Source organism: Triturus cristatus, chromosome 7, assembly GCF_964204655.1.
Source record: "Triturus cristatus chromosome 7, aTriCri1.1, whole genome shotgun sequence".
Taxonomy (NCBI): domain Eukaryota; kingdom Metazoa; phylum Chordata; class Amphibia; order Caudata; family Salamandridae; genus Triturus; species Triturus cristatus.
Genome location: NC_140590.1, coordinates 1,275,547,944 through 1,275,575,817, shown reverse-complemented (window position 1 = coordinate 1,275,575,817; position 27,874 = coordinate 1,275,547,944). Strand labels below are relative to the sequence as shown.

The 27,874-nt window shown below is 44.5% G+C and overlaps 1 protein-coding gene across 1 annotated transcript in view; it reads left to right on the top strand.

Moving 5' to 3' along the window:
• Window positions 1-922: 922 nt before the first annotated feature.
• PRRT2 (proline rich transmembrane protein 2) overlaps window positions 923-27,874 on the top strand; it is a 327,188-nt gene continuing 300,236 nt past the window's right edge. The window contains exon 1 of the mRNA XM_085618804.1: window positions 923-1,193. The gene's annotated coding sequence lies outside the window, so the exon portion shown is untranslated. The remainder of the gene's footprint in view (window positions 1,194-27,874) is intronic.

Below are 27,874 nucleotides of genomic sequence, written 5' to 3'. Positions count from 1 at the left end.
CTTAGGGTATCTGTGATGTGCTTGAAGAGGTTGGTGCAAGCTTCAGGGGAGGGCTTTGGGTATCAGTGATGTACTAGAAGAGGTTGGTGCAAGCTTCAGGGGAGGGCTTAGGGTATCAGTGATGAACTAGAAGAGGTTGGTGCAAGCTCTGAGAGGGCTTAGGGTATCTGTGATGTGCTTGAAGAGGTTGGTGCAAGTTTCAGGGAAGGGCTTAGGGTATCGGTGATGTACTAGAGGAGGTTGGTGCAAGCTCTGAGAGGGTTTAGGCCTAGGGTATCAGTGATGTGCTAGAAGATGTTGATGCAAGCTTCAGGGGAGGAGGTGCACTGATAGAGCTGTGTATTTTCCTGTACTGTATTAGCCACTGGTTCTTCAGGTCAGGATTGGGGTTCACCTAAGAGTACGGACTGGTCTCACCACTCACTACAGGGGTGCTCTTCGGTAGGTGTCCAGGCTGGAAATTGACAGTTAGTGTGTCACGGTAATGGAATGTTGGGGTGCTGCAGGCAAGGACTGGGGTGCACAGTTCAGCCTGTGTGGGCTCCCAGTGCTGGAACAGTACGGCCCCTGCAGCATCCCAGGATGGAGGTCCGGGGCTGCTGATCCACGGCGAGCTGCCTCACTCCATCCTCAGCCGCTCGGAGCAGGTTCCTCCCCCTCTCAGCCTCGAGATGTCTTTCTCTGAATCTTACTGTATATTGATCGCCTTCTCTCCTTAGCCGAGGTGGGGACGGAGTGGAGGGGGTCGTGGGGGGTTGGAGTCCACATTCCGCTGCGCCTCTGTTGCCATGTGACACCCAGGGCATCTTTCAGATGGCAGGGATAGGGGGTGGGCTACGAATGGGTGGGGAGGCCAGAGACGGAGTGAGTGAACAGGGAGGGAGGGAGGGAGGGAAGGAGCGAGGGAGATCCACAGTGACTCCCAGCCAGCCTTTCAGAGATAAGGAAAGGGTCTCCCCGTGTAATCATCTTGCACTTTTGTCGTGATTGCTGACATCGTTCTTTTCAGTGTCCTGGTCCTGTACATCCCTCGCCCCTGCAGTCTTCTCGCTACAGTCGAGCCACGGGTAGAGGAAGGGGGACACCTGTGCTGTTTTAGGGGGGTGGGAGGGGTCCAGACATACCCTGCGTTCGAAGGGTCTGGCGCCTTGCAGAAGACGTGGCATATAGACATTTGGCGACGAGGAAACGAGGTAAGCGGTCCGAACGGAAAAATAAGTCAGTGGTTATACCTTCGCTGATCCAATAAGTACCCCGTGCCCTGCCCCCCCTGCCCCAAAAATATAATCCAACGTCCCTAATATGTGTTGATTTACTTGGGTGCTACCAAGTGAGGTTAACCAACTAGTGTCGCTGCGTGCAACGTGGGTAAAGCTACTTCTGCCGTCGTATCAGTGGGTGCATATGGGGACGTAATGGGTAGGACGGGGTCTGTGGCGCTGGTATATTGAGGTGCAGCGAGCCGTGGCGGCACATGGGGGCGGCATGCAGAGGTTTCCACCTCATCTGAGTATTGGGTACCGGGGATACCGCCGCCAAAGGTGCGTTCAAAACATGACACTTTGTAACTAATAAACACACGGCAGTGCAGTGGGACCTCAGACGCGCCGTTGCCGCCTTTTCCATCGACACACGCAAACACACGATAGTTCTGTAATTTTCGCCGCCACCGACGCGTGAGTAATTCGTCCTCCCCGCTTCCTTCGCGTCTGGGCGTCTCCGGAGAGGAGGATTGGAGTAGGGGCCGCGGGAGGTCTACCTTTCTGGCGGAGTAAGGGATTTACTCTGGCACGGGGTGGACGTGAAGACGTGATTGTGTTTAGAAGCGGATCGCGCGTCACTGGGGGAATTCTCTGCTTCGAGTGGAATAGTGATATGTGTTGTTTTTTATTTCCAACTGCGACTGAAATGAGGATTACAGTTTCACTCACTGTGCACCTGTCGTATTGCACACCTGAATGTGCGCACTTCCTGCGGTGGCTCGCTGTGTGGTTATTACTATGTCTGCGTGTGGCGATGTGTGGTTGCAGTTTGAGTGCAATACAAGGGGCGCGTGTGTGCGCAGCCTCATACACACGTGTGCCTTCCAGTGCCTGCCTCCTTCCCTGCCTGCTTATCCACTCAAGCGTGTCAGCACGTGTAGTCATGTTTTCTTCTGCCATGACATGTTTTATTGTGAGTTTATGTTACGGCGGACGTAGGTTGCTGCCCGTGTGTGTCTCTATTTGAGGTGCTTGGGTGTTAGTGTGTTTGTGTTACTGTCAATGATGCTGTGTAGGTGTTGGTATGTACATATGCATGTAAGTGTGGCTAGTAACGTTAATGGTTCTGTACTGATTCGTGTTAACTGCCATTGCTACTGTATGTGGGTTTTTGAATTGTGCCCGGGTTCCTAGCGCCCCGACAGTGAAGTATTTGGCTTGTTGCTGTCTATGTGTGAGTCTGTGTCTTCGCAGCAATCTGCGCACGCTAGTATGTCTGCTACTGTGCGTGCGTGTTAATGATAGGGAATGCTGTGTGTGTTTTGTTACTGTTGCAGTCTGTGATACTTTGGTGTGTCTGTTGCTGTCAGTGAATACGTATGAATGGTGACTGCGTTACCGTAATAAGTGACGCTGCTGGTGTTTTGTGCCTTGTGTCACTTGAGGTTTGTGACATGTTTTCCTCGGTTCTGCTCCGTGTGCTGTTTGTGTCAGTGTCAGTGATATAGTGAGTGTGCAGGTGTGTTTGTATCAAAGAGGCTGTTCTGTTGTGTCCTGTTCTGTAACTGTTTGGTTGTTTGTAATGTACTGTGTTGCGTGTCTTTGTCGGTGATGCTGTGCCTGTGTTATTGCTCGGTGTAATGCCATGCGAGTTCTGTTACTGTGTGTTACGATCAGTTATGCTGTAAGCATATTGTTGTATCGGTTTCAGTAGCACTGTGTTGTGTAGCTGTGTGTCAATGACGTGTGTTGGTGAATGAGATGCTGTGTGTAGGTGTGTCTGTGACACTTGTGTATTGCAGGGTCTATGTACTAGTGATGAGAACGTGTACGCGTTTCTTTGTCAGAGCTGTATCTGGGTGTGTCTGTGTCAGTGAAGGTTTTTGTGTTCTCTCTCTCTCTCATTGGATATGCAAATGAAGCAGTGTGTGTGGCTCTGTCTGAGCGATGTTGCGAGTATATCGGCGTTCTGTAACAGTGGCGTATGTCTTTGTCAGTGGCACTTTTAGTGTTGTGTATCTCTCCGTCTTCTCTGTCAGTGAATCTGTGTGTTGGTTGTTCTATGTGTGTGTGCGTGACGCCACAGGTATATTTCTTTGCGTTTTGTGTATGTCTATGTAGGGCACACGTTTAGGAATGTTGTACAGCTCTGTGCGCACGTGTCAGCGACGCTGTGTTTGTAATGTGACTGTGTGTGTGTGTACCAGTGTCTCTGTGAGTGTGTTGGCGTAACAGTGACGCTGTGTGTGCTCAGTAGCGTGAGTCAATAGTGCTGTGTAGCTACACGTGTGTGTACCGTTGGCACTGTGATTGTATTGTTGTGTCTGAGACACTGAGCACTAGGGTGTGACTCTGCATGTCAGTGATGTGCTGAGTGCATTGCGGCTTTAGTATCAGCCATATCGTGCTCTGGGGGCTCTGTGTCAGGGCTACTTTTGGCCGTGTGCAGCCGTGTGTGCCTGCATGTGTACGTGATGCATTTTATGCGGAGTGTGTGTGTCTGTACGTGGTGAGACTATGATGCTTTGCACGTTGTGTAGTTCAGTCGGGCAGTACAGCTGTTTGTGGGTCAGTGTTCATCAATAACGCTGTAAACGTATACACAGTGCCTTTGGAGGTAATCTTGTAATATGTTGTCAAGCCAAGCGATGTTATAGTCATTATTGCATTCTATTGTTTTTTGCCTGTATGTTGTTATGCTTTTTATTAACTAAACAATAAACGAAACTAAACTCAATAATGCGGTGCATGCTTTGTGCAACTGTCAATTATGTTTGTGTACGAGTGTCAGTGTCTTTAAAGTTGTTTGAGTGACTCTCTGTACTAGTGATGGCGTGGGTGTGCTGGAGCGTGTGTGACGCTGTGTGTGTTGTAGCTGTGTGTGCATGTATCAGAGGGCTGTGTTTGTTGTAATGCTCTCAATGTGCACCCATGAGGTTATGAAGCTCCGTATGGCAGTACTGATGTGTTAGTGTGTTCGTGTTGCTCAGTAACGCTGTCTGTGTGTGTGTGTATTGTGTCAGTCAGTTATGTTGTGTGCTGATGCACCTGTGTCAGTGTTGTGTGAATGTCTCTTTGTACTAATGATGATTTCTAAGTTTTGTTTTGAGAGACACGGTGTCGATCATGTGTAGCTCTGGAGCACGTGTTTCAGTCATGGCGTGTTTGTTGCGTGTCTCTATGTGCACCAAAGAGTTTGTTGGTGTGTTGGCGTGTCTGTCATCCTTTGTGTGTTGTGTAGCGTCGCATGGCAGTTCTGCTGTGTGTTAGGGTGTCTACATTGCTGAGTAATGCTGTGTGTGGATGCGTTTTGCCACTTACAGTTATGTTGTGTGTTGGTGCGCCTGTCACAGTGTTGTGTCTCTCTCTTTGTACCAGTGAGGCTGCTGGTGTGTTGCTGTGTGCTGCGTAGTTCTTTACGCACGTGAAGCTGTTTTTTTGTGGCGTGTCTCTCTTGTGGACGTGCGAGGCTTTGGGTGTGATACCGTGTCTGGGACGCGTTGCGCGTGTAGCATGGCTGTGTGTCGGTATTACTGCGCGTGGGTGTGTTGCTGTGTCTGGGACGCGTTGCGCGTGTCACATGGCTGTGTGGCGGTATTGCTGTGCGTGGGTGTGTTAGTGCCTCTCTGTCAGTCGGCGGTGCCGTCTCCCTGCCAGCGGCGCTCTGTTGTTATTTATTGTTCATTTATGAGGCGCTTCTGCAGCTGGGGCAACCGCCCGAGCCCGCCTTGTGCGTCGGCATCTGCTGCTGCTGCACGCGGCCTCATTCCTCTTGCCTTTTATCCTTCTCACATTTCCGTTTTCTTCGGCGGATGCCGTTTATCTTTGATGCATCTTTTCCCCTCGGGAGTCTCTGTGTGCTGCAGAGCTTCGCCCCACCCCACCTTCCTCTCATTTTCCATTTCCACTCAGTCCTTATCTTTCAGCCTCTGGGTCCACAACAGAATCCTTCCATCCACCCACCATTTCACTCATCCATCCATCCAGCCACCCACCCATCCACCACCCATCCACCACCCATCCATCCATCCACCCATCCATCCATCCATCCATCCATACCCCAGTTTCTCTCTCTCCCTTTCCACCATCCCTCTCTCATCCTTCATTTCTCTCTCTATCCCACATCTTTCTGCTCCACTCTCTCTCTTCCTGACTCCCTCTCCACACCTTCTTTTGTCTTATTTTTTCCCTCTCCCCGCCGTCTTTTGCACCATCCTCAGCCTGTCGCTCCTGGGCCCGCCTCTTTATCTCGCCCACACCTCCATCACCATTTCTCTATCCTTGGCCATGCTGTTCTCGCTACTGTCTCTGCCTTGGAGCTGCCGCCTTCTCCCGCCTCTTTCTCTCTCCCCAACAATCACACTCTCTTTAACAGCATCCCCACTCTCCCTCTCTTTCTACCAATCTTGTTAAATCATTTCCCCCCTACTTCTCTCCCCTACCCCGCGTCTGTATCTCATTTTCCCTTTTTACCACTTCCTCTCTCTTAATCCCTCTTTTTCTTCCCCTTTTTGCGCTTTTCTCTCTACCTCTCTCTTTTTTTCTCTGTTTCCAGTCTCTTCACCCTCTTTTGTTTCTTTCTTTCTGTTATTTTCTTCCTCTCTTTGTCTCTCCCTTTCTTTCTCTCAGTGTCTCCCCCTCCTCCCACCAACTTCTCCTTAGCTCCCTTCTTTCTTTCTCGTGTCCCTTCTGATCAAATCCATTCAGTCCACTGCACTGCACTTCATTGCAATGCACTCCACTCTACTCCACTCCACTTCACTCCACTCTTGCTCTTTCTTCTCCTCAAATTGTTTTGTGCCATCGCAGATTAACAGGGAAAGTATTCAACCCAGCCCCTACTCCAGCTAGTGAAGGATGTAACTAAGCCTTTACCCTGTACTGGTTGTGGAAACCATTGCCAAACTACTAAAACATTTTAAACCCACCAATTGTCAGACCAATGGCCAACTGGGCACTAACATTCCATCCTGATAGCTTTGCGTCAAATATCCAGATCTGTGTCCACAATGGTGGGTTAGGGTATATCACCGACCGTGTCTGTACGAAGCCCCAGCGACACAACCTCTTAAGCCCACCTTGGACCTTCTCACTCTTGCCAACTTGCACCCATCGCAAGGTTTCAGGGATATCTAACAGATGGAGAAGATTGTTGCTAGTCAGTTGTCGGCCATCTTGTTTCTGACTAATACCCGAATCGAATTCAATCCGAAACTGAGTGAACAGTGCACTCGGTTACACCCTACGTGGGTTGAGGGTTTCCGTTTTGTAGCCTGAAGCTTGGATCCAGCTCCTCTTTTACTGTGGGACTTGTCTGTGTAGGTCCACCAAGGTCTTTGTTGTCTCAAGGAATTTGTGTCAACTTTCAGCATTTTATAGTAAAGGTGCCACCATTTGCCAATAGCACTCAGCTCTCTGTTGAGCTGCTGCCTGGCCCAGGCTGGTTCAAGGGAAAGTCACCTGACACTGGAAGACCACTAGTTGACTCAAGCACAACACCGGCAAGAACAGGAGTAACCCCGTCTGGTCAGAAAACCAGGAAAGGGTTACTAAAACTTCTTTGCTAACCATTACTGCTCAAGCCACCGAAACTCCATAAAAAGAAAACTTATAATGGAGCATTTTCGGGTATTGCACTAAGAATTTGGAACGCCTGGCCACCTGAAATAACACTTAATAATTCCACGGCTTCCTTCAAGAATGAAGTCAAAGAGTTACTGATGAAGACATTTTTGGGCTAGCTCCCAGTCACCTTAAGATGCGTTTGCTTTCATTTGTTCCTTTTAGATCTGTTATGTTTATCATGATCTGTTATGTTTGTTTTCTTGTTCTGGTTGTGTTATAATTAGCACGGGGTGTTCCCGCTGAACTGCCAAGATGTAAAGCGCTCTGTTACCCATATGAAGTCCTGTTTGCGCTATACAAAACTCTTCAAATAAATAAATAAATAAATAAATAAATCCCAAGTTGGAAAAATAAGGAGTTTGTCCTAGATTCAGGATGGAATTCAGAAGTACATCCCAGAATCATGAGTGTGGCCTTGTATTCAAGTCTGGGCCACTGAAATGTTGTTAGACTCTCTGCTAAAAGCATTCTCAAGTTACAGAGGGCTCAAAACGCAGGGAATCAGGCTGAGCTGTGAACTGGAGACATGGGACCAGGTCTCCCCAGGGAGACCAGCAGGTCTTTGGTTACTGTCAAAGGGAAGGATCCTTAAAGTGCGTGATCTTTTTATCAAATGGGGACAGATGGTGGTTTAAAATCCTTTACGAATGAAACCCTCCTGTCTCCCTCACTCTCTCAGTTATTTTTAAATTCCTGAGTTTCTTTTGGTTCCCTAGGAAGGCAGGGTCCAAGACACTTATTATGAGATCCGTGCAAATATGAAGGGGCTTATTTACAAGCTCCTTGCGCCACCGGTGCAGCACTTTTTCCCATATTAAAAGTGATGCACCGACAGCACAAGGGGCTTGTAAATAAGCTCTTAAGTCTGCAAATCTCAATTCAGGCCCTACTCCTGTTTGCACAGGAATCAAGATTCTTGCTCTGTGTTAAGTGTGCACCGCGCTGGTGTTCACACTGGTAGTATGCGCCGGTGCAAAGTGTGTAGGCAAACTGTTAGAAACCCTGCTTTGTGCAAACTGGGGAAAATGGTCAATTAGCTTAATGTCCTCTTTCAAGGGCCAAGATTCGGGGTGATGCACAGTTTGTGCACCCGGTAGATACACCACCTATTGCAGTGTCAGTATTTACAGGGTGCACAATTTGTGCATAAAATCACAGGAAACTCAGACTGATGGCCCTAGATTCCGGTCTCTGGAATCCTCCTTTAGTGACCAGGGTGTTTGCCATTTTGTTCTCAGGCGTGTGCTGTGCTTGAAACTAGAAAGAGTTGTTGCTTTTCCAAAGATTCTGCCAGAATGTTGTGACTGGTTTCTCTAACTCCTGTCCTGCAAGGATAGGTGTCACCTTAGCCATGCTGTGTTGGAGCTATTTCGGCGGACTTGCGCACTGCACTGTACTGGCATAGATTAATATTTCACGAGAAGAAAATCCAAACTCTTTCACGAAATCCCCAAATCATGGAAAAGTAAAAATGGCAACCAAGCCTTTTACAGCTTGGTGCCCAGATCTTTAAGCTCCACACCTGATGTCCTCAGTTTTAAGTTACCAAAGTAGAGACGGAGATAGAGGTAGAAGCTAGGTTTATCCTCCTGACAGTTACATAGTTAGACAAAAATCGAGTATATAGAAGCAAACCTGCCCTTAGGGAATTAGATAGGATACAGCAAGAATTCGTTGTAAACCCTTGTCTAGAAAAAAAACCTTTTTTTTCTAGAGGCCACTCACCCACCAGGGTTGCCCCTAGGTGGCATGCTTCATCATTGGGGCTCCTCTCAATCCTCTACGGATCGAGGCATGCTGCAACTTGCAAATTATGTAGGAGCACTTTTTTTTATTGTAGACTATCTGTGGTGCAGTGATGTGGAGTGGAAAGGGAAAGAACATTTAAAAATGTAAAAATACCTAACTAGTTGGCCTCTCTTTTATTCCCACCCCTAGTTGGTATGGTTAAAAATCAGGGGTCGTTTACTGAGAAGAAACCTGACCTTAATGAGTCTGGTTGTCTCAGTAATGTGTTTTTGTCAATATGTTTCGAGCTGTTCCCCTAATAGCTCTTCATCAGGACTCCAAGGGGTCCAGCCCAGTGTGTACCACTCCTAGTGAATCCTGTAATAAGGACACAAACCATGCACACCTAATGCACACTGTATACATACGGTTCTAGTAATTAATCCGTGTTTCTGTAGATGCTATATTATTACATCATGGTCAAAGCCAGTGGTATAGGTGCTTGTAGTCACACTTTCGTCAAAGCTGCCTCTGGTACAGTAACCTACGTCTCTCCAGGGAATATGAAAAAAAAAATATATATATATATCCATGCCTTGCTGTTTCATCTTCATAGCAAATATTGCTCTCATGTCGTTTTTGTGAAGGCATGTCGGGCCAGATTTACAAAGAGACGGAATAGCGATTTCCAAATAGCGATTCTATCTGAAAGCTATTCCTTATGCATGAAACTTTCTGTTTCATACTTGCGGATCTTGGTGGGTCGCAAATCGACCTACCTCATGAATATTAATGAGGTAGCTCGAAGTTTGCGACCCATTAGAAATACCTGCAATCACAGTGACAGTGGCCTACTGAGGTCAGAAGACCACCATGTCTGTGATTGCCATTTAATAAAGGTTAAAATAAAATGTTTGGGTGTTTGTAATTTAGAAAAAGCATTTTTGCCATTGCAAATGGCCTGATTTTGCGATTTGGGCTCTTTGCGATGGCAAAAATGCTTCGTACATATGGCCCATAAAAGCCTGGATGTTTTTTTGCCTGGACCCTTGAATATAATTCCCAAATTCCTAATAATAGGCGAGTGTTTACTAATTTTTGTATGCATCTTGACCTGGTATTGATTGCTTCTTCCTTTCTGGTAGGCCATAATTTGGTCTCAGTTTAGGTCACCTATGCCAGCATGATTCACAATCATTCTCCTGTTTCTGTGGTCCTTGCTTGACTGGGGACAAGAGGGACATGTATTTTGCAAAGAGCAGGGGATACATAACGTTGGTCTTAGTTCACGGAATACCTAGCGGTTTAATTTACAGACGTTTTCAGTTTCTGAAGGCATTGACGAGAGGATTAGGTTGTATGCACAGAGCAGGCATCTGACCTTTCTACCTCAAAGCATCATTCCAGGGGGCTGTCCCTCCTGTAAGAGGGATACATGTCTACATGTGTTCTGGGAACTCAACAGGTTGCTGAGCTGGTGTTATATGAGATCTCTGATAAAATCAAAATCATAGAATACCACGTGAGAGACACCCTTTCACCTAAATTGTTTAAGCAACGTTTTCAAGCTAAATATAATTCATCATTTGTTAAATCTACTCCATAGAATGTTTTTTTATTACCTTTCAAGTGTGTTTTTTAACTGTTCACAGAATTCCTGAGAATCTCCTTTGTTTCTGTCCCTCTCTTTGGCCACTGCACCATGGTTCGCGGTTTCCTCTCCTTTCCCTCCTCAGGATGGGGGATGGGGGTTGAAGATAGCCCTAACCCTCTCACCTAAGTGTTTCTCCCATTTCTTCTTACTGCTTCTCTCTTCTTTCCTTGCCCTTCTACTCCCACTGCCTTATTTTCTTTCTAGAACATGTTTTTGGGGGGCAGGTGGATCACCTCAAGCCTCTTCTTATGCTAACAAACTCTTCTTAATCTTTTCCCCCTCTGATGTCTTCTGTCTCTTCCTCCCAATATTATTCTCCAGTTGAAAGTGTTTTTTTTCTGTCCTTGCTGATTTTTCTCTGTTTCACCCTCTCCCTCTTCTTCACTGTTTGTCTCTCCTTCCTGCTCCATTGCCGTATATTTTTAGGGCGAGCCTACCAGACTGCTCAAGCTGTTTGTTTGCAAAAGACCTACTTAGGGCTTATCAAGAGCCTACAAGGGCTCACAGCCCACACACTGCTTACAGTGGTTTGCTTTTTTGTCACTCTCATTTGCTTGCTTCTTATTCAATAACTTTCCTTGTCCTAGCGTGTCCATTTTGTATTTGTCCCTCACCTGGAGCAAAGCCTCTTAAACATCTCTCTGATTGGCTGGGTTCCATCTTTTCATTGTTCACTTTTAAGGAACTTTTTTTTCTTTTTTATTAAGCACCCAATGAGAGTGCATGTGTTTTTCGGCTCTTCCCTTCTCTTCTCCGAGAACTCGTTCAGAAGGCTACCCCGGTGCTCTGTTTCTCTCTCGTGCAATTCTACCCGTTGCAATGTGTTGTTCTCAATCTAATGTGCTTCTCCCACACTCAGCATGTTGTTATCAATTTTGTCTGCTTCTCGTTCTCTTTTGTGCTAATCCCCCTACCCTGCTTTACGTTTTTTCACCTGCACCTTTGCTCTTCTCTCCGTGTGTGCTTCTCCCCCCCCACCCCATGTGTTGCTCTCTATATTGTTTGGTGCCTTTCCTGTCCTCGCCCCCTCCCTCCCCTCCATTTGCCTCTTGGTCCCCCTCCCCCATTTTCTTTTATTTACGCTTTCACACAAAAAACTGTATTTTTTTAATTTACTGAACCAAGTGGCATCTTCTGTCTTGGATCTGTAAATAAAACATTAAAGCAAATAGCAACCGCAGCATTCTGCTGATGCGCACATATGCCATCTTGCATGTGCACGCTAGTGGAATGATGCAACCACCAGGAACAACAGCTAATTGCATCTTTTATTATTTATTTATTTATTTATTTTGACAGTGCTGAGCAGCGTCAGGAAAAAGCACGACGCTGTAGAGCACCTCCAACGCTCTCTCTTTTTAGGTTGAACTTATAAGACAACACAAGTTGTCTGATTGCTGGTGCCTTTATTAGGGGGCTTACCACCAGTTTATAGCCTGGCCACTGCTTACCGTCAGTTGGCTTTGCCGTCATTCTCATTTGTTTGCTTCTTATTCAATGGCTTTCCTTGTTCCAGCTCGTCCATCTCGTGTTTGTCTCTCTGGCTTAGCACTGCATGGGTGTGCAAGTGATTTTTAGCTCTTTGCAGGAGTGGTCCGTGTAAGGAAGAGCGGTGGAGCGGGGTCGACAGACAACAACAAGGGAAAATAAAATAAATAAAAACCACTCACGTTGCGCTCGCAAAGCGGCGAGCACAAGATAAGTGATTATCTTTTTAAAGAAAAATTATTTTCCCCTGTCGTCGTCTGTCGACTCCCCCACCACTCTCTTACCTGCATGGGCCCCTCCTGGGTCTCTCCCTCCTATGTTTCGGCCCCCCCAATACCCACCCCTCGATGCTGTTTGTGTGTTGAAAACATTGTGTGCTTTTTAGGTCTCTCCTGACCCAGCGCATGCGCTGGTCTGATGAGGCTTTTTGTGAGGGCTCAAAAAAGTGCTACCATGGCCAGCATAGAGCTACACTGCATGTGCGTGGGCGCGCGCCACGCTTGATCGCGATCACTTTCGCGGCCGATTTGATGTTTGATCGCGATCACTTTCGTGGCCGCACGGCCACTTTGATGTTCTCCGTGAGCCAATTCTTTTTTTTTCTTCTGTTTATTACTTCTATGTAGTAATGGTGGCACCCGTGCTTTAGCTTAAACATCTTAGGCTAAAGTCAGGTGCTGAGATTGCTTCAAAAGTAAAGAAATAGATAATTCTTTACTTTTGAAGCAATCTCGGCACCCGACTTTAGCTTAAGATGTTTAAGCTAAAGCACGGGTGCGCCATAAGTACAGAGCAGTAATAAAGAGAAACAAGCATTGGCATAGCCAATAGGTCTCGCTTTTGGGACCTTATATGTATTTAGTTATGCAACTGTTGCATGAATAAACACTTATAAGGTCCCAAAAGCGAGACCTATCGGCTATGCCAATGCTTGTTCTCCTTGCCATACTTTCACGTGCTCTATCTTTCTTTCTCCTCATGTGCTTCTCACCCTACCCTCCATGTTGCTACTCCTCATCTGCTGTTTTCCCCCTCACCCACTCCACATTTCTTCCCACCCAGCCAGATCCCAGTTGCTTCCCCCTTACGCCCACTCAGTCCTTTTTTTAAAAAAGTATCTAATATTTTTTACAGGCCCTGGCAACAAACTGCTGCAGGCCTTTCCAACTTAAAAAGTGCATTTGTGCTGCTTCAATTTCATACGTTATTTTTATTTATAGATCCATCTTGGATTGGTAAATAGAAAAGAACGGTGCCTGTGTAATTTCTAAGGAGAGTATGTAGTGTGACGCATGCATGCGCTTACAAAATGAAACAACATGGCAGGCCACATCCCCACTCCTTTTTAATTTTAATTAATTTATTTTTTACTTTTGGTCATGCTGTACAGCATCTTGCTGATACTGTACAGATTTGCCAAAGGCATTGGCAAAGTCAATAGGTACCAAAGGTGTTTTAGGTCTGGCATTAGCCAAGACCTTTTGTTTTTTGGATTGTGGTTGAACTTGGATTAAGTGCTACCGCATCTCTAAAATTAGTATCACCTTCTGAAATGGATATGTGTTTCTAATTTTTCCAATATATCTGGGTTTCGTCATAAATATTTTTTCTCATAAAAGTTTTTTGATAATTTGGATTCTCGGCTTTAGTTTATATTTTTTGAATTCTCATAACTAGTTTCTCTATTAAATTACCTGCTACAGCTGATCCAGACCTCACTCACAGAATTCAAAAGTGAAGTAGGATAAGTAGACACAGCAATCAAGGGTTTCGAGAGCGCCTCTGAACTTCCAACAGAATTTCAATTTTTATCAAGCATTTGCTCCATGTGTATGCGCGAGGAAAAATTTGAGTTTTCCAGAAATATATACATACATAAATCAGATAATCTTTGCACTGAGTTTAGTGGATGGCACTCTATGCAGGGAGGTGGGGAATATAAAATCGACAGTGCTACATGACTCTTCTGCCTTGGCTCTTTGATCAAATCTGTGGCTGGCGCTGACTGTGGTAGTTTGTCAATGTGGATGAATGCTGTTGTAAGCGGTAGGCAGCCACCCAGTGAGTATGTGTAGTTTGTTAATGTAGATGAATGCTGTTGTAAGGAGTAGGCATCCACCCAGTGAGTATGTGCTGGAAAGTTAGAGTCACTATCGCTCAGAAGGGGCTTGCTGTGAATGACATCTCTTTGACTGTTTGGGGCAGGTGAGTGCATTACCCGAGGGTAACTATTGTGACTGAAGAGATGACTACGAGGAGGTTGGGGAGCCATCAGCATTCACAATAATCTTTACAAACATTGAGGAGCGGTGAAAAAGACACAAATGGGGGTAGTGCAGTTTGATGTGGTTCAATTTATTGGAAGTAGCATTACTTTGAGAAACTGCCATTTTACCTTTGTTTCTGCAGATTTTCAGGATTTACATGTGAATTTGACCTTCTTTTCTACAAAATTTAGAAAAATATATTTTCCAATTTTCTCATTTTTCTGCCTGCAAATACTTTGCAATCAATTTGCTAAAGATGCCATACAGTTAATTCAAAACTAATTCATAGGGACTTTTGTTTTGATCTAAGGTCCTCATTGGGCAACTAATAATAGCTAATTCGCTGGTCACAGGTTCTAATCACAGAATAATTGATACATTTTTAACCAATTAACTGCTGAGGATTGAAGAATTTCATTGTCCAGGACTTTGAGGGCATATCCTCTGCAGGGAGATGTATTTAACATGCAGGGTTTCAATTACAATTCAAGTAAAATAGCTCATTCAGATGTGCAACTTGCAGGTGGTACCAGGTACAGTGACCAAGATGAGCCTCGATGATGAAGTATGCTTCCAATAGAGTGGGCAAAGATTTGAAAAAAAAAGCCATAAGGGTTTCACGTGGGTCAAACGTTTGTTTTTTGAACTTGACATGCATGGCGTGTCTAGGAAATATACGTTGTAGGATAGCATGTGTGTATAAGGTCCCAGGTTCTAGTCAGATAGTTCAGGTGGGAACTGTGGCTGCCTCAGAGATGTGCGTAACTTCTAGGGCGCTGGTTCTAATCCATGAAGATAGTTTAAGGAGTTAATGTGCCTGCTTCAGAGAGCGAAGGGGATGTGCCAGTGGCGTAACATATATATAAAGGGAAACAACGGTTCCTGTGGACTCATAAAAAATTAGTCAAGCAATATAATTTGCACAATCGCAATAAAAAGAGGGTAGAATAATGTCAGAGGGCAAGGAACCACCAACACATTTGTACAATTATGACTTGTTTTATAAACACAACAGACTTATTATATACATTGTTTAAATTTTACAATAGAACAGATATTTGTGCACTGTGTCCCAAAGTGAAAAATGGAACCTAATCGTGACAGGGTGTATATTTATATACAAGGTTTCCATAAATCTTAAAAGGCGACCATTCTTGTATAATTTCTTTGTAAACAGCAACTGTATATAATAATACGCGCTGGGCAATGGTTCGCTCTTTCAGCTTGTCAACGGCGTTTCGACCCTCTATCAGTACGGGGTCTCCTCAGGACTAGTGATGCAGGGACATCTGGATTGCTTAATGCGCAGCCTTGTGAACTAGTGATGTGCCACAAGTGAGAAGTGAAAGGGTATTACGCACAAGAGGACCAGTCCGGGTACTTGGTGTGACAAAAGGCTGGCAGTCAGGGATACGGTTTGGCCGACCGGCTCTTTACATCAACTCGCTATAGCCATAGCAGTATGGTTAATCCCTGGTAAATTCTGGAAAGAGTGACAATGCACTGTGTCAGTCTGGATGATATTCTGTGCGCAATGAATCACAGCATCTGTATTCCCAAGCTGCGTGAGTCAGCTTCAAGAACGGTACAATGACGCTGGTTACAGGTTCTAATCACAGAATAATTGATACATTGTTAACCAATTAACTGCTGAGGATTGAAGAATTTCATTGTCCAGGACTTTGAGGGCACATCCTCTGCAGAGAGATGTATTTAACATGCAGGTTTTCAATTACAATTCAAGTAAAATAGCTCATTCAGATGTGCAACTTGCAGGTGGTCCCAGGTACAGTGACCAAGATGAGCCTCGATGATGAAGTATGCTTCTAATAGAGTGGGCAAAGATTTGAAAACAAAGCCATAAGGGTTTCACGTGTGTCAATCGTTTGTTTTTGAACTTGACATGCATGGCGTGTCTAGGAAATATACGTTGTAGGCTAGCATGTGTGTATAAGGTCCCAGGTTCTAGTCAGATAGTTCAGGTGGGAACTGTGGCTGCCTCAGAGATGTGCGTAACTTCTAGGGTGCTGGTTCTAATCCATGAAGATAGTTTAAGGAGTTAATGTGCCTGTTTCAGAGAGTGAAGGGGATGTGCCAGTGGCGTAACAAAGGCCCCCGCAGCGCGGGGTGGGGGCCCGAGCTTCAGCGTGTCCCACCAGCACAGTACTCTGGCCTGAGAGCTCCTAAGAGAGTAAAGAGGGGGACCCCTCCATGTACTTTGCAGGCAGGCCTCCTCAAAGTTCGTTACGCCAGTGGGATGTAGTGGCGGTGGCAGTGGTAGTAGTAGTGGTCTTCTATTTTATCTCAGGGCACATAGTTCAGTACATACAAGGCTGACTCAGACCATCACACTCCTGAAGTCTTGTGTTTTTTCACAGTCATACTCTTGACATACACTGGTCGGTCATTGTGAACAGCCTACATGGTCGCCTTTTGTCCCCAAAAAACCCTGACATTTCCAGGAAAGAGGGGCGAGTAAAGTGCAGCTCTCTTTGGAAAGGTCACACCCTTCGGTGATGTTAACAGACATTCGTATCAGTGTGTACCATTCTAGTAAGCTCCTGCAGCACTCTTGGGATCCAGTCTCCAAATGGGTCATGCAAATGTATTTTCCCTGCGGTATGTGGAACCGAATTGAGATGAAATTCTCTCTATCATATAAGAACAAGCATTGGCATAGCCAATAGGTCTTGCCTTTTGGACCTTATAACTGTGTAGCCATGCAGAACATTTTCCTGAGTGCTGTGCAAAAACAACTTCTGCCTTACTTGAGAAAAGCGTACACAGGATACATTAATTCAGACTTGGTTGGTGTTAGGCTGCAGAAATAGTACTGCAAAATTGGTCATCCGGTCTCCGGTTTAAATAGATAAACTAAAAAAAAACAACAATAAACTACAGAATGCCTAAACTACTGGTGCAAACTTCAGTGGTTAGTAGCCAAGCACTCAAACAACTGTTAATAAATGAGGCAAATAAAACATTACTCTCAACAGTGGTCATCTGCCATCTCAAAACTGGTATGCTTGAAAGGAGTTAGCCAATACTTTGCAACACGTTTAGCAAGAAATTGTAGAGGGAAAGTTGACGAGCTTTTTCCAGTCGGCCGAGAGGGCCACATATGTAATAAACATAGATCATACTCATCCTATAAGCACATTTAATGCATAGTACTGCAAAATACATTGTTGGCGGCTAAGACTTCAATATACAGTCTCTCTGCCAAGGGTGTAAAGGCTAAGAGCGTCATTTTATGGTTTGAGAAACACTTTCAAATAGTCAGCTGGTCATAATACATCAGTCCTCTGCTGAACAGACATGAGATAAAAAAAAAATACTCAGCAGTATAGCCCCAGTTGCTTATTAAAGTAAAAAAGAAAAATGCCTTTTCAGCATTAAACCTGTCAGCTATACATGAAGGAAGGATAAAAACAAGCCTATGACAAACATTTCAAAAAGAGGTGCCACATGAATGTGAAACAAATCTCAAACAATCTGTACATCACCTAGGACTGCCAGTGAAGCATTTTGTTTGTAAAAATACAAAACAAACACAGACATGGGCACTCACAAAACATTGCAAGAATGCCGCAAAGTGAAATAAGAACACTTCTGTGAGCCACATGTTTTTCCGTGTAACACATGCCCCTCACTGACATCGCTGATTCAGCGCTATTGTCTGGCTACAACTGAATGGCTCAGACCGAGGGTGAAAGAAAAAGGAAAATCATCAACATTATGGGATTTACCACCAGTACAGGGCCACTACCCATGTGGCTCGTGTTCAGCTTGCCCACAGACACAGCCAACCAAATCTGTTGATTTAGGTCTAGCAAAACCTTGGATCTTACGGCGACATACCAATTGCAATTCAGAAAAGGTAATTTACCAGATCACATGCCCCTGTTCACTTAGATGTATAGGGATGACTACACGTAAGATCAAGGTCCGTATCAGTGAACATAAAAGCACCATCAGGTGTAAAAAACAAGCCACAAGACTAACCAGTCATTTTCTTTCTCTTAACCATAGACCTGAAGATCTGAGTTGGGTCGTTTTAGAACAACCCTTTATTCCATCCCATATCACAGACATCCATAAATTCCTTTTTATAAAGGAACAAAAATGGGTTTTCAAATTGCACAGTGACTGTGTAGGTCTGAATGACCAGATACCATGGACTTCGCTCTAAATGACCAGTCGTACATGGCATCCTGCTTCAGCACCTTGCATGTGAACTTTTGATTTTCCTTCGACTCTCCATAACTATTACATACACTTGGAGCGTCGTTACTGAAATTACACGGTATAATCAACTTTCGACAATGCCACAAACCCTATGCAACAAGACTGATTTGGGTTACTGCCCGCGATCATTCTACACCGTAGGCATCAAGTTCAGGAGTTTAAGATTATAAAAACTACAACTCCCGATGCAAAATGCATGCCACACTAATACGCCGTGGCGTCATCAGCCAGTGCCGAGTTGTAGCGTAGATCACGCACATGACGGCCGTGACGCGCTGCGAATCCTCAAATAGCATTCACTATCACCGATGCACACCTCCCCTTCTCGCTCAGATACCGCGAGAGGTACCGACGGAGAGGTAAGGTGTACACGCTGATATTATTATTTTTCAGATTATTTTTCTAATTACCCTTAATGCTACACTATCGCATTTGCTCAAGGGGTCACGACGTCTCTAGGCTTACATGGGTTATTTGTTCCGACTAGAGGGATTCTTTGTGTGATAACGAACAACGAACCGGCAACCTTTTATCAATAGGATGCCGGATTACTATAACACAACCCTCTTCATGCGGCATTTTAACCACGGCAAACAAAATTACACTAGTCACTTGCACTTAACCACATAATTCAGAAGTAGTAAATGTGCATTTCATAGACTTGGGTGACTAGTACAAAATACTGCCATAGCAATCTGTACATGCTGTTATGGTATTCCTTCGTAAAAGAATGAGACACGATTGTAAACAATCTTTTTCGATGTTCAGTCGACGGTGACTTTTCCGCCATGTTTTTAAGGTTGCGCTTATGCTTAAGTGTTTAACATTTCGAAAACTATGGTGTAGTAATGTTTTACGCTTACATTTTTCCCCAGAGCGGTGCCTCCAATACCTGAGCAGTTGCCAGGTGGGGTGAGGCACATACCCAGAATTATTCGGGTGAGTCACAATTCAAACATTTCTCCACTTGAGATGATGGATCTAGAGTTGTTTAGTACACTAAATGGTAACTTCGAGAAAAACCGACATACCCAATGTTGTTGCGGTTTTTGTTTATACTGTAACACCTTACCACTCTGTTTAATCGTTTATATTGATTATTGCTGTTGTTTCCACAGGTATTCACCTGTACCGAGAACAAGGTCCAGGTTGTATGTTTTTTGAGTTTTTGTATTCACGACACCGTTATTTTGCAGTAGCTTTCTGGTCCTGACGAAAGCTGGGATATAATTTATCCAAGAGCTGAAACATGTAGACCAGTCCTTTCCAACACAGTTATTTGTTTAAACTGTTATAGCACTGTTTTGTTTTAATTTGGTATCAAGGTAGCACCATAATAAACACATATTTGTACCTTGGCAACCAATTTTAATCACCACTTATCTACCACGTGCACTGCATACATCACTCCTTATCATTACCATTGTGGCTCCCTCGATTCAGAAATATACCAACTGATACATTTGGGACACCCACTGAACCAATATCTACATCCATCTGGTAGAAGATGGTTCTTTGGTCAAGTTCCCAGGTTCCCAAATGATGAAGCGAGCCACTTGTTGTGGGTGATGGGAATCTTGCTCACGCATACACACATTTATGGACACATTGTGTACCTTGTTCACAGCAGTAACATCTTGATCAATATTTGCTGAGTGGTTTTGTTACAGTTACTAAACTTTTCTTTTGACTCACAGTTCTCTTTTTGTATACATGTGTTGAATTGGGGATTGTGAACTGTTTGAGTCCTTAAACTACATCCCTTGGACCCCCACTCTTTCTGAGATAATTTACTATAGTTGTTTGAGCAGCTTTGGCTGCGGGTCTCTTTTCTCTCCTTAGGGTTTTGTCCAAGCAGACGCTTGTACCCTTCAACACTCTTAAGGGAAAATGCGCACCTTTCTTAAGCCATGGCGGAATTCACGGGGCTGTCTTTCGATGAAGACATGCTGCAATCGATCCTGAGCACTAACCCTAGCATTTTAGAGAGTTTGCCAACAGTCACCAGTAACACACAAGATGACTGGCAAGTTCTACTCAACTTGAAAAAGACTCATTCCCGTACTTTTATACACGGAGCTATAATGACAGAATATCTGAGAAACAACAGTGCTCCAATGGGCTTGATAGTAACTAACGCCCCTCGCCTTTTTCTCACAGACAAAACGTTCCTTAAAGATTGGTCAATGATTGCGTGGCGGTGCACCCGCGATTGGCTAATCCTAATCATTAGCACTGCCAAAAAAGCAGCGGATGTGATACTTGTAGAGATACAGACTTTAGAAGGCCAAATCAAGGCATCCATCACGAGTGCCTTATACAAGAGGAATTTGGAAGAAACTAACAAGTCCAATAAGGAACATAAAGATACTATCCTCTTGACCAAAATTGAGAAATTCAAGAAAGACCTTGCACGTTTCTCGTTTGAAAAAGTATATCCCTACACAAGCGAGAGGTATATACCTCCAGAATTCAATAAGAAAGGAAAAAGGTATGGCTCTAATTATTCTACGTCAGGATCAGACAGTAACTCCACTGACTCAGACGGTTCCAACACATCAATACCATCCAACAGAACTTATAATCCTCGCTCTCGCCCTTATCGCAGACGAGGAACACAAAATTACTATGCACAACAGGGCTCTTGGTGGCCTCCATCTCCATGGGGTTATCAGCCTTCACCCTTTGCACAACCTATGCCTCCTTTCCCGTATCAACCATCTTTACCCTTTACCCAGCAACCTTTTTTAGGACAGGGCCGGGGACGCAACAGAGGCAGAAGAAGAGGAATGACAACACCACAGGTACACTGGCAGTCAGACCAAACCGCACAGAACAACCGCAACAAGAGGGGGGTCCCACCGGTAGTACAGAACACGACACGACGACTTAGTAGTTAATCTGAGTCAGAGAACATTAACCACAATAGAACTGAAGGTCCTGAACAAAGGATTAGGGTTTGTACCAACAAATAGTGGTGACCATTTTCCGTTGAGACACGAACTTGAAAAGTTCTTTAGGAAAATACGTTTACACTTTTTCTTTAAAGACAAGGATCTTGTGGCCACCAATGCATCTGATGACATGCATTGTTCCAATACTGGCTTGAAGCCTCCCTCGACCTTCAACCCGCCTGCTCACCTTACACCAGACCAGGTGAAAGTGTTTGAAAAAGCTGTCATACATGACATTGATTCGCTTGACTCAGAGCGACAGAGCATACCAAAACCTTTCGGGTATCGAAAAACGGGCTCTGAAAGAACTCCAGAATGACGACCAGATTACCATTAAGCCCGCCGATAAAGGCGGAGCCATAGTCATTATGGATACCTCCACTTACCGGCAAGAATGCCTCAGACAACTGAGTGACACTAAGTCATATCGACCTCTCTCTGCAGATCCCACTCCAAGATTATCCATTGAAATTCACGATCTTGTCAATGAAGCAAGGGAATCAGGATGGATCAGTACGCAGGAATCAGAATTCCTTATTACCAAATTCCCAGTCATGCCGTATTTTTACATTTTTCCAAAAATACATAAACCAAAAAGACCTCCTCCTGGCCGCCCTATTATATCAGGGATCGGGTCTCTTTTAGAACCATTGTCTACTTTTGTTGACTTTTTCCTACGGCCAATGGTCAGAGAAATGCCTACTTTTCTCCAAGACACCAAGGATGTCTTGCGTCTTTTGCCAGAGATTGCTTTCAACACTGAGACTGACCTCCTGGTCAGCTTTGATGTGGAATCCCTTTATACTTGCATTCCACAAGAGGAGACACTTGAAGCGATTAGGGTCCTTTTAGACAATAGAGACCGGGACACTACAACACCAACACACTTCATTATGGAATGTGCCAGACTGGCGATGATGGAGAACTTTTTTCAATTTGAAGAGACTCTGTTCCTTCAAATCTCCGGAACATCTATGGGGAGTATTTTCGCTCCCAGTCTGGCTAATCTTTACGTCCATCTGTTCGAACAGAATTGAGTGTTAACCAATCAGAACCCCTTTCGTGCACAGATTGCGTGCTGGAAGAGATATATAGATGATATCCTAGTGGTATGGCACGGCTCAGTAGCCACCTTGCTGGATTTTCATTCTTGGCTTAATGTTCAAAATAACTTCTTGAAATTTACAGTGACACACGACAAAGCCAGACTCCCCTTTTTGGATATTATGATTTATCCGACAGTAGGAGTGTTGGGAAGTGAACTGTATAAAAAACCACAGACAAAGAAGTCTCTTCTTAGCTTTCAAAGTCATCACCCTAAGTCTCTTCGACACAATCTTCCAGTAGGTCAGTTCCTACGTATCCGTAGGAACTGTTCGAACTTGGATAACTTTCAACTCCATGCTGAGGCACTCTCAAAGCAACTGCAAGTCAGGAAATATCCTACATATTTAGTGAGACAGGCCTGGAAACGGGCGTCTAACAACAACAGGGACGCTCTCTTAGAACCCCCGGTGGTCAAGGCACCACTAACAAGAATGACTTTTGTTACCACCTTTAGTACACTATCTAACAGTGTCCAGAAGTCAGTGCGGAAACACTGGCGCATTCTCAATGTGGGGAATGAAAACATCCCACTACCTTTGTTCTCCTTCAAGAGAGGAACAAGCTTGCGCGACAATCTTGTGCATACCAGACCGAGGGTGAAAGAAAAAGGAAAATCATCAACATTATGGGATTTACCACCAGTACAGGGCCACTACCCATGTGGCTCGTGTTCAGCTTGCCCACAGACACAGCCAACCAAATCTGTTGATTTAGGTCTAGCAAAACCTTGGATCTTACGGCGACATACCAATTGCAATTCAGAAAAGGTAATTTACCAGATCACATGCCCCTGTTCACTTAGATATATAGGGATGACTACACGTAAGATCAAGGTCCGTATCAGTGAACATAAAAGCACCATCAGGTGTAAAAAACAAGCCACAAGACTAACCAGTCATTTTCTTTCTCTTAACCATAGACCTGAAGATCTGAGTTGGGTCGTTTTAGAACAACCCTTTATTCCATCCCATATCACAGACATCCATAAATTCCTTTTTATAAAGGAACAAAAATGGGTTTTCAAATTGCACAGTGACTGTGTAGGTCTGAATGACCAGATACCATGGACTTCGCTCTAAATGACCAGTCGTAAATGGCATCCTGCTTCAGCACCTTGCATGTGAACTTTTGATTTTCCTTCGACTCTCCATAACTATTACATACACTTGGAGCGTCGTTACTGAAATTACACGGTATAATCAACTTTCGACAATGCCACAAACCCTATGCAACAAGACTGATTTGGGTTACTGCCCGCGATCATTCTACACCGTAGGCATCAAGTTCAGGAGTTTAAGATTATAAAAACTACAACTCCCGATGCAAAATGCACGCCACGCTAATACGCCGTGGCGTCATCAGCCAGTGCCGAGTTGTAGCGTAGATCACGCACATGACGGCCGTGACGCGCTGCGAATCCTCAAATAGCATTCACTATCACCGATGCACACCTCCCCTTCTCGCTCAGATACCGCGAGAGGTACCGACGGAGAGGTAAGGTGTACACGCTGATATTATTATTTTTCAGATTATTTTTCTAATTACCCTTAATGCTACACTATCGCATTTGCTCAAGGGGTCACGACGTCTCTAGGCTTACATGGGTTATTTGTTCCGACTAGAGGGATTCTTTGTGTGATAACGAACAACGAACCGGCAACCTTTTATCAATAGGATGCCGGATTACTATAACACAACCCTCTTCATGCGGCATTTTAACCACGGCAAACAAAATTACACTAGTCACTTGCACTTAACCACATAATTCAGAAGTAGTAAATGTGCATTTCATAGACTTGGGTGACTAGTACAAAATACTGCCATAGCAATCTGTACATGCTGTTATGGTATTCCTTCGTAAAAGAATGAGACACGATTGTAAACAATCTTTTTCGATGTTCAGTCGACGGTGACTTTTCCGCCATGTTTTTAAGGTTGCGCTTATGCTTAAGTGTTTAACATTTCGAAAACTATGGTGTAGTAATGTTTTACGCTTACATTTTTCCCCAGAGCGGTGCCTCCAATACCTGAGCAGTTGCCAGGTGGGGTGAGGCACATACCCAGAATTATTCGGGTGAGTCACAATTCAAACATTTCTCCACTTGAGATGATGGATCTAGAGTTGTTTAGTACACTAAATGGTAACTTCGAGAAAAACCGACATACCCAATGTTGTTGCGGTTTTTGTTTATACTGTAACACCTTACCACTCTGTTTAATCGTTTATATTGATTATTGCTGTTGTTTCCACAGGTATTCACCTGTACCGAGAACAAGGTCCAGGTTGTATGTTTTTTGAGTTTTTGTATTCACGACACCGTTATTTTGCAGTAGCTTTCTGGTCCTGACGAAAGCTGGGATATAATTTATCCAAGAGCTGAAACATGTAGACCAGTCCTTTCCAACACAGTTATTTGTTTAAACTGTTATAGCACTGTTTTGTTTTAATTTGGTATCAAGGTAGCACCATAATAAACACATATTTGTACCTTGGCAACCAATTTTAATCACCACTTATCTACCACGTGCACTGCATACATCACTCCTTATCATTACCATTGTGGCTCCCTCGATTCAGAAATATACCAACTGATACATTTGGGACACCCACTGAACCAATATCTACATCCATCTGGTAGAAGATGGTTCTTTGGTCAAGTTCCCAGGTTCCCAAATGATGAAGCGAGCCACTTGTTGTGGGTGATGGGAATCTTGCTCACGCATACACACATTTATGGACACATTGTGTACCTTGTTCACAGCAGTAACATCTTGATCAATATTTGCTGAGTGGTTTTGTTACAGTTACTAAACTTTTCTTTTGACTCACAGTTCTCTTTTTGTATACATGTGTTGAATTGGGGATTGTGAACTGTTTGAGTCCTTAAACTACATCCCTTGGACCCCCACTCTTTCTGAGATAATTTACTATAGTCAGTGGAAACATCACCATGTTGTATTTCCACTTCCGTTGAACTCCACACATAAGATGGCCTCTGCCTATAACAAGAAGAACGCGAGAAAGACAAGATTATGTGTCCAGTTGGCTAAATTGAAGTATTGACTACAAGTCCCAGAATACAGAGAGGTTTCAAATGAAAGCACACAACTGGATACATTGTGTTTCTTCTGCATATGGCACTTTTGCTGGTTTAGTACTAAACAAAACAAAAGAACCTTATTACCCAACTGAAAGGCACTTTGTCGACCATAGATGGAAAGGTGGCAGCGTGGACCCACCTGGTTTAGAAAATGTAACCATGTGATCAGACACGGCTCTTGCAGAGGCTGTATTAGTCTACGGAGCTGTCAGGCCCATGTGGGCACTATATAAATCTTCAAAGCACTCAACCTCCATCTTCCACTGCTGTCTAGTGAATATCAAGCTCGGTACTTTAGGTTTCTTTGTGGCCAGTTATTGTTAATCTTGCATACGGGTTGACAAAGAAAAGGCAACAATTACTAATACTATAGAACAAAGAAAAATAAATCGGACTGGAAGAGCTGTTCGTCTGACGCGGAATCGCACTAGATTCTGCCACTAAACTAAAATTCAAAGCGACTTACCATCTGCCCCCGCCCCAAGTCGGATATATTGCAATCCCTACGCGCTCCACCTCACCACAAACTCTTACATCCTTTGTGCGTCTCCTACACCCCTCTCAGAGGGATACGCACTACAAAATCTACCGAAAAAATCTGGCACATTTTAAAAGAATATCTCCCAAAAGCCCTCAAGCTCGCTGTGGGCTCAGTGCGTCTGGGGAGGCGGCTGGCAGGGCGCGCGTATAGCTATGTATTTCTGTACTGCGCTCTTAACTGCTGGCAGCGGATAGGAACAATTAACAAGCAGCTCAAGAGGAGTGGTGGGGGCGGGCACAGGAATGCATCTGCCGCCCTGCGCGCCCCTGCTTCCGCAGGAAAGACAAGAAGTCCGCGAGTGGTGCGCGCACACTGCAAGGAATGTAAGGAATGCAGATACCACCCTGCGCGCCGCTGCTCGCTCCCGCAAGCAAAACGCTGTGGGAGTGACCAGTAAATAAAGAGGTGGGACTTGCGCCCGCCTTTGGCCATTTGCGTGCTTTCATTATTGAAAACCACAAGCAAAGGCCAATCAAATGTGTGGGAGTTGCCAGACCCACACGGGAAGTTTTGGAGTGCTCACAAGACGTCTCCAATAGGGCAGCGGGCTCGACCTAAAAAGGCAAATGCTGTATCCTGACCATGAACCACAAACTGTCCGGTCTGTGCAGCTCGTGTGGTTCTTCCTAGTGAAACATGGTCAAGGGACAGTCAGGCGGCTGTCCTGGGCAGTCTTCGCGGACAGTTCTAATAGTTTGTTTTAATCTCCATGGACCACGCTTGGCCAGGACTGCAACTCAAAGTGCGCGGACTGCAAGAGACTCCAAAAATCCAAAGTCATCTGTCGAGAGTATTTGGGCAGATTTTTAGGACAGTTTAACTCAGCTGGCAAACTAAAAAACAGTGGATTACACCTATTTCGCAGTTTGTGAAATAGTTCTTCACACCCCTAGCCTGAAGATGAAGTCTAGAACGGAGCGAGTGTTCTGTTACAGTAGGATCATCAGTAGTGAGTGTGAGGTTAGCATTTCGTGTATGTTACCAGCTTTTTATAGTGTACCTCAGCCATTTGTGTGGCCTTGTAGCACTGGGCTCTCTTTTCTAATGGATCTGGGATTTTTTATGCCCTATAGTCATGGTGGACCCTTGTAATTAAATTTGGTAAATGAAGATTGGTCTTCGGAAATTAGTGTTCGGTGGTGTTCTGTACTGGGACAGAGGGATGAATATGTTGTGTATTATTCTATGATAGGTCCTTGAGGTGTAATTTGTGTATCAATGCTGCTTGTGTCGATGGACTTTCCTCGTGGGCCGTTTGCGACTGCAAAAAAGCATTTTGAAAGGAACAAAGCCAAATTGCAATTCGATAACTTGTTACCGAATCACAGTTTGGTTTTACGATTCGGTATTTGGAAGGGGCGTGTTCAGGGCATCCCTTCCAAATACTGAATCGTAGTGGTATGGTTGAATTTTTGGCGGCCAAATTATGGTCGTAAAACATAATTTTTTTTCTACCACCTCGAAAAAGCTGGTAACCATTGGCAACTCGTTTTTTGGTTTAGGATGTGAAACCTTTTTTTTAGAGCGTGAGGTAGGTTGATTTGCGACACACTAGAAATTGCTAATTAAAAGTAGGGAATATTTTATACATCAGGAATTGCGATTTCCTAAGTATGAGTTGCAGAAAATCGCAATTTGGAAATCACTATCAACCAGCCGCGGTCGGTAGTAGGAGTACCTGCAGGGCGGTGACGTGGAGTGGGGGAGGGGCAGGGTGGGGGGTAGTAAACTATGGATTACGGAGGTTTACAGGTAAGTAAACATATAAATTAATAAAACGAATTTCGTTGCGTGCACTGCATCGCATTTGGGGATGCAGTGCACGCAACGAAATTCGTTTTATTAATTTATATGTTTACTTACCTGTAAACCTCCGTAATCCATAGTTTACTACCCCCCACCCTACCCCTCCCCCTCCCCACGTCACCGCCCTGCAGGTACTCCTACTACCGACCGCGG